Here is a 10993-nt window from a genome sequence, read left to right on the forward strand (position 1 = left end):
GAAGTGTTGCAGAGATTTTCAAGTGTACTACCAGAGATTTTTGAGGAGTCTTTCAGCATTTCCCGAAAACCTGGAGGACTAACGAAAAGATGTGCATCGAGTTCGAGTGGAATTTGCAGATCTCCCAAAGAGCTTCTGCAAAGTATCCGAGAGGCTTCTGGTAAGTCTGCCAAAGGCTTCTAAGATGTCTCCCAGAGACTTCTGCGTTATCTCCCAGAAGGTTCTGAGAAGTCTCCCAGAGGGTTTTCGGAAGTCTCCCAAAGGCTTCTGGGAAGTCTCCCAGAGGCTTCTGGGAAGTCTCCCAGAGGCTTCTGGGAAGTCTCCCAGAGGCTTCTGGGAAGTCTCCCAGAGGCTTCTGGGAAGTCTCCCAGAGGCTTCTGGGAAGTCTCCCAGAGGCTTCTGGGAAGTCTCCCAGAGGCTTCTGGGAAGTCTCCCAGAGGCTTCTGGGAAGTCTGCCAGAGGCTTCTGGGAAGTCTGCCAGAGGCTTCTGGGAAGTCTGCCAGAGGCTTCTGGGAAGTCTCCCAGAGGCTTCTGGGAAGTCTCACAGAGGCTTCTGGGAAGTCTCACAGAGGCTTCTGGGAAGTCTCCCAGAGGCTTCTGGGAAGTCTCCCAGAGGCTTCTGGGAAGTCTCCCAGAGGCTTCTGGGAAGTCTCCCAGAGGCTTCTGGGAAGTCTCCCAGAGGCTTCTGGGAAGTCTCCCAGAGGCTTCTGGGAAGTCTCCCAGAGGCTTCTGGGAAGTCTCCCAGAGGCTTCTGGGAAGTCTCCCAGAGGCTTCTGGGAAGTCTCCCAGAGGCTTCTGGGAAGTCTCCCAGAGGCTTCTGGGAAGTCTCCCAGAGGCTTCTGGGAAGTCTCCCAGAGGCTTCTGGGAAGTCTCCCAGAGGCTTCTGGGAAGTCTCCCAGAGGCTTCTGGGAAGTCTCCCAGAGGCTTCTGGGAAGTCTCCCAGAGGCTTCTGGGAAGTCTCCCAGAGGCTTCTGGGAAGTCTCCCAGAGGCTTCTGGGAAGTCTCCCAGAGGCTTCTGGGAAGTCTCCCAGAGGCTTCTGGGAAGTCTCCCAGAGGCTTCTGGGAAGTCTCCCAGAGGCTTCTGGGAAGTCTCCCAGAGGCTTCTTGGAAGTCTCCCAGAGGCTTCTGGGAAGTCTCCCAGAGGCTTCTGGGAAGTCTCCCAGAGGCTTCTGGGAAGTCTCCCAGAGGCTTCTGGGAAGTCTCCCAGAGGCTTCTGGGAAGTCTCCCAGAGGCTTCTGGGAAGTCTCCCAGAGGCTTCTGGGAAGTCTCCCAGAGGCTTCTGGGAAGTCTCCCAGAGGCTTCTGGAAAGACTTCCAGGTGCTTCTGGGAAGTCTCCCAGAGGCTTCTGGGAAGACTCCCAAAAGGCTTCTGGGAAGGCTCCCAAAAGGCTTCTGGGAAGTCTCCCAGAGGCTTCTGCGAAGTCTCCCAGAGGCTTCTGCGAAGTCTCCCAGAGGCTTCTGGGAAGTCTCCCAGAGGCTTCTGGGAAGTCTCCCAGAGGCTTCTGGAAAGACTTCCAGGTGCTTCTGGGAAGTCTCCCAAAAGGCTTCTGGGAAGGCTCCCAAAAGGCTTCTGGGAAGGCTCCCAAAAGGCTTCTGGGAAGTCTCCCAGAGGCTTCTGCGAAGTCTCCCAGAGGCTTCTGCGAAGTCTCCCAGAGGCTTCTGGGAAGTCTCCCAGAGGCTTCTGGGAAGTCTCCCAGAGGCTTCTGGGAAGTCTCCCAGAGGCTTCTGGGAAGTCTCCCAGAGGCTTCTGGGAAGTCTCCCAGAGGCTTCTGGGAAGTCTCCCAGAGGCTTCTGGGAAGTCTCCCAGAGGCTTCTGGGAAGTCTCCCAGAGGCTTCTGGGAAGTCTCCCAGAGGCTTCTGGGAAGTCTCCCAGAGGCTTCTGGGAAGTCTCCCAGAGGCTTCTGGGAAGTCTCCCAGAGGCTTCTGGGAAGTCTCCCAGAGGCTTCTGGGGAGTCTCCCAGAGCCTTCTGGGAAGTCTCCCTGAGTCTTCTGGGAAGTCTCCCTGAGCCTTCTGGGAAGTCTCCCTGAGCCTTCTGGGAAGTCTCCCTGAGCCTTCTGGGAAGTCTCCCTGAGCCTTCTGGAAAGTCTCCCAGAGGCTTCTGGGAAGTCTCCTAGAGGCTTCTGGGAAGTCTCCCAGAGGCTTCTAGGAAGTCTCCCAGAGGCTTCTGGGAAGTCTCTCAGAGGCTTCTGGGAAGTCTCCCAAAAGGCTTCTGGGAAGTCTCCCAGAGCCTTCGGGAAAGTCTCCCAGAGCCTTCTGGGAAGTCTCCAAGAGTTTTCTGGGAAGTCTCGCAGAGGCTTCTGGGAAGTCTCCCAGAGGCTTCTGGGAAGTATTCCAGAGGCTTCTGGGAAGTCTCCAAGAGTTTTCTGGGAAGTCTCGCAGAGGCTTCTGGGAAGTCTCCCAGAGGCTTCTGGGAAGTATTCCAGAGGCTTCTGGGAAGTTTCCTGGAAAATTCTGGAAAGTCTCTCGGAGAAGTCTGGTAAGTCTTCCGAAGAATTCTGGAAATTCTCCCGGAGAATTCTGGGAAGTCAGCCAGGGGCTTCTGAGAAGTCTCCTAGAGGCTTCTGGGAAGTCTCCCAGAGGCTTCTGGGAAGTCTCCCAAAAGGCTTCTGGGAAGTCTCCCAGAGGCTTCTGGGAAGTCTCCCAGAGGCTTCTGAGAAGTCTCCCAGAGGCTTCTGGAAAGTCTCGTGGAAAATTGTGGAAAGTCTCTCGGAGAAGTCTGGAAAGTCTCTTGGTAAGTCTGGAAAGTCTCTTGGTAAGCCTGGTAAGTCTTCCGAAGAATTCTGGAAATTGTCCCGGAGAATTCCGGGACGTCTCCTAGATGCTTCTGTTAAGTCTCCCAGAGGCTTCTGGGAAGTCTCCTAGAGGCTTCTGGGAAGTCTCCCAGAGGCTTCTGGGAAGTTTCCTGGAAAATTCTGGAAAGTCTCTCGGAGAAGTCTGGTAAGTCTTCCGAAGAATTCTGGAAATTCTGCCGGAGAATTCTGGGAAGTCATCCAGGGGCTTCTGAGAAGTCTCCTAGAGGCTTCTGGGAAGTCTCCCAGAGGCTTCTGGGAAGTCTCCCAAAAGGCTTCTGGGAAGTCTCCCAGAGCTTTCTGGGAAGTCTCCTGGAAAATTCTGGAAAGTCTCTCGGAGAAGTCTGGAAAGTCTCTTGGAGAAGCCTGGTAAGTCTTCCAAAGAATTCTGGAAAGTCTCTTGGAGCATTCCGGGAAGTCTCCTAGATGCTTCTGTTAAGTCTCCCAGAGGCTTCTGGGAAGTCTCCTAGAGGCTTCTGGGAAGTCTCCCAGAGGCTTCTGAGAAGTCTCCTAGAGGCTCTGAGAAGTCTCCCAGAGGCTTCTGAGAAGTTCTCAGAGGCTTCTGGAAAGTCTCTTGGAAAATTCTGGAAAGTCTCTCGGAGAAGTCTGGAAAGTCTCTTGGTAAGCCTGATAAGTCTTCCGAAAAATTCTGGAAATTGTCCCGGACAATTCCGGGAAGCCTCGCAGGGAATTCTGGGAAGTTTCTAGGATAAGTCTGGAAAGTCTCCTTAAGAATTGTGGAAAGTCTCCCTAAGATTTCTGGAAAGTCTCCCGGAGGCTTCTGGGAAGTCTCTAGGAGAATTATGGGATGTCTCCCGGAGAGTTCTAGATAGTCTCTTGGAGATTTCTGAGAAGTCTCCCGAAGAATTCTGGAAAAAAATCCTTGAGAATTCTGTAAAGACTACCGGAGACTTCTTGAAAGACTCCTGGAGACTTCTGGAATGACTGGGAAGTCTCCCGGAGAATTCTGGGAAATCTCCTGGAGATTTCTGAGATGTCTCTTGGAGAATTCTGAGAAGTCTCCCGGAGAATTCTGAGATGTCACTTGGAGAATTCTGAGAAGTCTCCAAGAGAGTTCTGAGAAGTCACCTGGAGAATTTTCGGAAGTCTCCCGAAGAATTTTCGGAAGTCTCCTAAATGTTTCAAGAAAGTCTCCCGGAGGCTTCTGAAAATTCTCTCGGAGAATTCTGGGAAGTCTCCCGGAGATTTATGGAAATTCTCTCGGAGAATTCTGGGAAGTCTCCCGGAGAATTCTGGAAGGCGTATAAGAGAATTTCGGAAGTCTACCGCATATTTCAGGAAAGTCTTCCAGAGATTTCTGGAAATTCTCTTGGAGATTTCTGGAAAGTCTCCCGGAGAATTCTGGAAACTCGAAAGTCTCCCGAAAATTTCAGAACAGACTCCCTGACATTTCTGGAAAGTCTCCCAGTGAATTCAAAGAAGTCTTTCGGAGAGTTTTGGAAAGTCTCTCGGAGAATTCTGGAATGCCTTCCAGAAACGTCTGGCATGTCTTCTAGAAAATTTTGGGTAGTTTTACAAGAACTTCTGATGAATTCTCTCAAAACTATGTAAGAAGCTTCAGAAACATCGGAGAAATTTTCCCGAAATATTTAACAAAGTTACCATGGGAAGCATTCTAGAGACTTTCAAAAAGACTCCCAAAACCTTTTGGAATTAGCTGCTGTTAGTAACTGCAGCTTGTTGTTAGTTGGTGTAAGAAATTCATATGCCGCAGAAAGTACGGGATCATACTTTTGGTTTTTGACCCGTTCCAGGCCAAGGTCAAATAGGATAAACCATTTCGATCAGACATCATTTGGATCAGAAAAAAGTACAACATCCAAAACTGCCCATAACAAATAATTATTCAAATTTTCATGAAAATTGGAGAAGGTTGAGTTTTTCCGATTCGTCATTTTGCATGGCTACAAAAAGGGAAGTACGGGCAAAAAAACCTGATTTTCATGATTTTCACAGTCTTTAGGAGCAGACCCAGAAGAGAGGCTCCAAGACTTATAACAAAATAACCATGAAGTTTAAGAGGAACAACTCAGAGACTTCTGAAGATGTTCCTCAGATGATCGTAGGGCAAAATTTCGATGAACAAAACATCGAAAGAGAACATGTCAAAGGAAAAAAGGTCAAATGATAATTAGGAGGACAAAATATCGAAAATAAGGACAGGTCGCATGAAAACTAGGAGGAGAAATTTTCGAATGGACAAATGGTTTCAAGTATGCTAAGAAGACAAAATAGCAAATGGACGGATGGTTGAACGGATCAAAATTCTTCAAAAGGTAAAATACTTCTACTTTGTATATTTCTATGAAAAATTTCGTTCTTTGGGACGTTTCGCCGATTTTGACTTTTTAAACTATTGTCTATCAGACGTTATGTCCTGCTTCTTAATAGCAATCGACTTTTTTTTCAAGCTGTTGTCCATTTCAACCTATCTTTCCAAAGTAATAATTAAGGTTTATGAAAGTTCTGTAAGCCATAATTTAGACTTGTAGAATGCTTTAAAAGCATGATAAAATTTGCAATGTTACTTGGGTTTTATTCGATTTTATGTCCTTCGAAATATTATCTTCCTAGCATCCATTCGATCTTTATTTCATTCAACCATTAACCTTTGTTAACTTTTTTTTCCAGTTCAACCTTTTCGACCGTTTTGAATATTTGTCTCCTTAAGTTTCATTCGAACAATTATTGTCCATTTGCAATGACTGCAGGCGATGTTTTTCAGAGAGATTCGAATATTTTCAGAGGAAAGTCTCAGATAAATTTCTGTAGAAATCTACCACAGTCATTTTCGAAAGACTAATAATTCAAAGGGATTGAAGACATGGCGAAATCTTCATAAAACCTCCAAAGGCCTTTAAAAAGCCTCTACAAAACCAAAGGCCCATTTTGATGCAAATTAGTTAAACTCTTAGTAGGCGTGAACCCATTCCCATGATTGCTTCTTAATTATCGCTCCAATTATCGCAATTAACTCCAAACTGTGCCCTATCTAATTCAATTAGCGTCCAACCCCGTTCCATTCTCCGGTCACATACCGAATTTTAATCAGATTGTCCGACTCATAACTTCACAAACACATGTGCAAGAGCAAGCTCCTTCTCTTTATTCGTGATCGCAACGCCCATATGCGGGCGCTCTCCAGCGCGAGGAGATTACCATCGATCAATTATAATTAACTATTCGCTTGCGCACTCACTGCTAGGCGGTCTCGGTGGTAACCTGGATGTCGTCAGCTCAGCTCAGCCCAGCTCCCAGGCAGGTGTCTTTTCCTTTCTATGTTCACAGATAGCCGCACTGTCAAGGTCAGAATGCGATCACGCTCTTACGCCACGGGCTTCCATGGAACCAAGTTCGAATCGCAGTGAGTCATGATGGGGACGCTTTGAAAATTGATCTGTGCGGTTCGCAGTAACCTTTGCCAAATGGATGGATTTCTTGAGGAATCACCCAGAAACCGCAGGAGCCGTCAGTGCAGTCAGCGTGATTCCGTTACAGGGGTGATGGCACTGTTCTGCTTTGCGCTTGTCAAGGGCAACTACGATCCAGTATACACGCAAGAATAATTCGAATTAATTTTGACTTTGCCAAGAACCACCCACTTTCAATCAATTTTTCATATTATTGCATTCCAAGAGAGTAAACATTCAGATAACCTTCATTGAAATTTACCGCATTCCAGACGAAACCAAAAGCGCTGAAGCCTTTTACAAGGAACCGACAAAAAAAACTTGCCCGTCTAAAATAGAACCAGATCCTGTTTCACATAATAAAAAATTAAGTTCGGACGCTAACAAAAACATTTTCGCTGTCTCTCTTCTTCCATCGAGAGTGAATTAATCGGATTCCACTTTTTGTCGCCTCCGGCTATAATTTGCATCGCGTATTAGTACAACCATTATAGGAGGGAAAAAAATCTCCCCGTACACTGAATCAATTAGTCCAAGCAGATCAAATTACCCCCCTTTCCCCATTTCACTCCCCTGGCTGACGATCGTCGTTTTTATACGCTTCATTTCGCTTCTAGCGACGCCATCAGGATTCTTGTCCGATGAGTGGATGCTGCAACATGGATAAAACCTAACCCCCAGGGAAATTCTAGGAAGCAATTAGTCAAATCGATTGTCACTTATTCTTTGCTAGACCACCTGTTGCCGGAATCAACTAGATAGCTACTGAAGGATGGCCCACGTCGGGGATTGGAGACACCCAGGAAATTGCACCCCCTCGCAGTACGATTATCGGCATTACCAGAACCAGGTTCAACATCATTTCACATATGTCAGGGGGAAATTTATTGCGGTTACAACCATAGCGATCTGATATCTCGCGTCAAACCGGGAAGCAACCACTCCGTCCGATCGTTGGTGGTAATTTTACATGGATGATTAAGTTAATCCGATGCGAAGCCGGCATTATTAAACGACATGTTCTACATATAATAATAATACTTCGTCCATTGCTGAGCGAGGAATGGCAGCCTATAAGGGAGATCGAGATCAAGTTGTCATCGAAGCCGGCTAAACGCATGCTGTCACTGCTGTCCTCATGAAGCCAAAGCCAACTGCGATCAAGCTGGTCTTTGTTGACGTACCACCACCGCTACCAATGGGAGGATCGCGATTGAATCGGGCGGATGAAAAGTTGCCTGTCCCGTATGGTTGGAAGATTGAGCGTGTGGGATAATTTGACGCCCGTTTCAGCGGATCGTGTGATCGAGTATGCTTGTGGTTAATGGACGTTGACGGTGGTGTGAGGTAACGAGCGACATTGTTTCATTTGTGGTGGAATGTGGAATGGTCCTGTTTGAGAAAAAATTACGAGAACTCTTCCTGAATACGGGGATTTGTTCAAGGTTTTCGTCAGAGTTGATAATAGAAGAGTTACGCAGAGTGAAAAGCTTGCAACACTGATGTCGATCAATGGCAATATTTGTTTTTGTTTACACCTTGGAGGACTTAACCTGGGTTGTGGAAGTTTCCTCTAGTTTCGATAACAATACTTCCCACGCTCGATAGGTAGACGGTTTGACAGTTGGATAGTGTGATATTTCAATATTTATTGTTCACTCACTGGTCTCAGAGTAACCAACTGTCTTTATTCCTTGTCCTCTAAGTACTGAAGTGCCTCCGCACTCACACTCTCTAGTCTAGATTACCACCTTACCACATCAACCCCTTTCGAAAATGTAAACAATATGTGGTCCATTAAAAACCTTAAGCACAGAACAGATAGGTAACATGGGAATCAGAAACGGAGCCATTTAAATTTCAATTGGTAGTGACACCTAGCGGTGGAGAGAACGCTTTTTACACTCAAAATTTACTTACACTTATACAACCTTTTACCATTTATACCAGCTTTACTGGTATGTACAATTCCAACATACCCAAGATTAATATATTGAAAGGTGTGTACACTTCTGTTGGTGCTTATGTATAGAGTGTCTGTAGGCAACATCTTATTCAAAGATTTCAACAATGCTTCCTGCAAAAGCAAAGGGTGAGTAAAATACTAATTGTGGAGTGACAAACAAAAACTGTATTTATGATTTTTCTGCTAATTCTAGTACGATTATCATAATTCCATACTCTTGGATATTCAAAAACACATTTGGAATAAAACATATTCAAAGATTAACGAAAAAAAATAGGGGAAATGTCGGATTCAGCACTTCTTCACCTATTATCATCAGCGGGTATTTATTTGCATCGTGTTCCAATGCATTGTTCTGCAAAAAATTAACACTCTAAGTCTGTGCTCTACACGGGAAAAAATCTGATCTACGAAATGAGACAAATGACTCATGATTTCATGAACACAGCGTATTTTCATGTTATGAAAATACACCATGAATAATATTCGTGATATCATGAGCAACTTTTGCGTAACGCAGCAAACATTCCCAAAATCATGAATCATCCGAGTTGAAATCATGAGCTAAATTCATTGGTTTAACTTTTAACCAAAAAATGCAAAAAGATCAAAACAAAGCATCAGACTGGAGTCGAACCAAGAACCTTGAGATCATCAAACCCATACTATGACCACTAGACTATCAGTACTTGTATCAATTGAAAGACAAAAGGCGTATAAGAGATACCTATGTAGTGCGGTTTATGAACACGGTTTGCCAAGTACGTGTAGCGCTTGTAGCGGTCTTGATTCCACTGCATTATGAAACCATATGAATTTCCACGACGAAATCATGAATCATTGTTACGATTTCATGGATGGCAAGTTTTTTCATTTCATGATTTTTTATTCATGAAAATGGAATTGGATTTGTTTCCCCTGACGATAAAAGGGAAAGAAGTGCCGAGGCTGACATACCACCTAATTAAATCCAATGTTTCATTCATCCTGAATTCTCAAAACTATATTCAATCTACATGCAGATCGCTTTACCTGTAGGATTTGAACATATCTTGGGTTGTAAGAGGATATATCGAAGGAATGGCAGGGAAACTCTCTTTACTCCAATGGCATTTCGCATGGCCGTGTGCGTTTGTGTTAAAAGCAAAACATCTTCCTTCTTTCACTTTTCATGCGTAAAAACTGTCGTCCAGAAAAAGCGAAATGATAATGCATTTCGTGGCAGAAAAAAATCGTTCCATTCACGACGGATGACCCCATTGTTTACGATTTATGAGAGGGAAAGCGAATACGAGCTTATCTGTCATGTAGCATATACTTGCCGTCTCTTTTGATCTTTCAGTCCTCCTGGTAGCAGTTAGTGGGACAACACACCAAGGGAGGGAGGTGGCTGTCAAATACGAACAATCGTCGCCTACCTCGCATAACTGGTTCCAAACGTAAACAAGCCATAAGAAACCTACAGCGTTTGTTTACGTTTGGAACCAGTTTCATACAAGATGATCAGTAGGCTGATTTGACAGCACGTCCCCCCCCCTCCCCAGCAACACACTCGACATAGGAATTGGCGTTGACGAGAGCTCTGTAACTCTTTACTCCTATCATGAAAAGCAAATCAGTGGAGCCTTGTTGCCAGTTTTCCCAGACTTTTCGATTCTTTGCGTGTGTGATAATAATTTTTGCATTCCTTTGCTTAATGCCTTTGATTTTTTTGATCGAATAATTCAATGAAACAATTAAATAAATGTTGTCATGTTACTTTGACATGTAAAATTTGTATGCTCATCAGTACATAGTGGCTTTAGCAGTTTTTAATCCAAGGTTAGTTGTGTACTAGGATTTAATATTTTCTTTCAATCTGGCATTGCTGGTACTGGTATAATTAACAACAAGAATCGTACAGACTATCCTAATATTTAGATCATGTGAATCAAAATAAAACTTTACCGTTTTATTAAAGTACGTTAAATTTATTTTACTAAAATTGAAAAGCCAAACGCAACAGATTATAATTATGTTATGCATTGCCAGCTTATTTGACACATGATCTTTATTAGCATATTTGTATAGCTTTAGCTTATTAGTGGATTTATGAATTTAAGGAATAAACATCAGTAGAAATTCATCAAAAACTACTTGAAATTATATATTGCACATGTTTTAATAGTTAATATTTTTGGGCTATTTAACATGACGTTAATTACAAATAATACACGCAGTCGTGACCCGCATATTATTAAACTTTCAACAGACGCGCTGGTACACTTGATGAATGCGCAAAAAAGGATAATACCGTAAGTTGGGGGGTAAATTGGGCCAAAAACACACAATTTTAAGTTCCGTTCCTTATCAAATCACATTTTAGCGAGGAAATTAGTTTTAAGCATGTATTCATCAATAATATATTTACTAAAGTTGAAGAGATGGTTTATTTAAATCAAAATCTCATTTTACTAAAAATCTATAAAAACTGGACCGCTGAAATTCCTTATGAGGGTTGACTTTGGGCCAAAAATACATTTGACCATAAATCTCAAAATTAGTAAATGCAATGTAACTATTAGGAGTTCAATGTCAATCGTATACATGAATAAAGATCACGTTTAATCCATGTCTATCCACATAAAAGTGTGTTAAAATATGGGATTACCAATGGAAAATTTTAAACAACGCTTTTTTAAGGTAGTTATGGCACTTAACTTTTGAACCCTAATTAAACAAAACTTTACCCCAGGAGTGCAAGCAACATGATTTAGTCATCCATTTTCCCAAAGCATCTGTGGTTTAGGGTTACTAAGCCTCTTATC

The sequence above is a fragment of the Ochlerotatus camptorhynchus genome, unplaced genomic scaffold (genome assembly GCF_037179485.1).
Source record: "Ochlerotatus camptorhynchus isolate MF236.1 unplaced genomic scaffold, CSIRO-AGI_Acam_v1.1 ptg000124l, whole genome shotgun sequence".
NCBI classification, from domain to species: Eukaryota; Metazoa; Arthropoda; class Insecta; order Diptera; family Culicidae; genus Ochlerotatus; species Ochlerotatus camptorhynchus.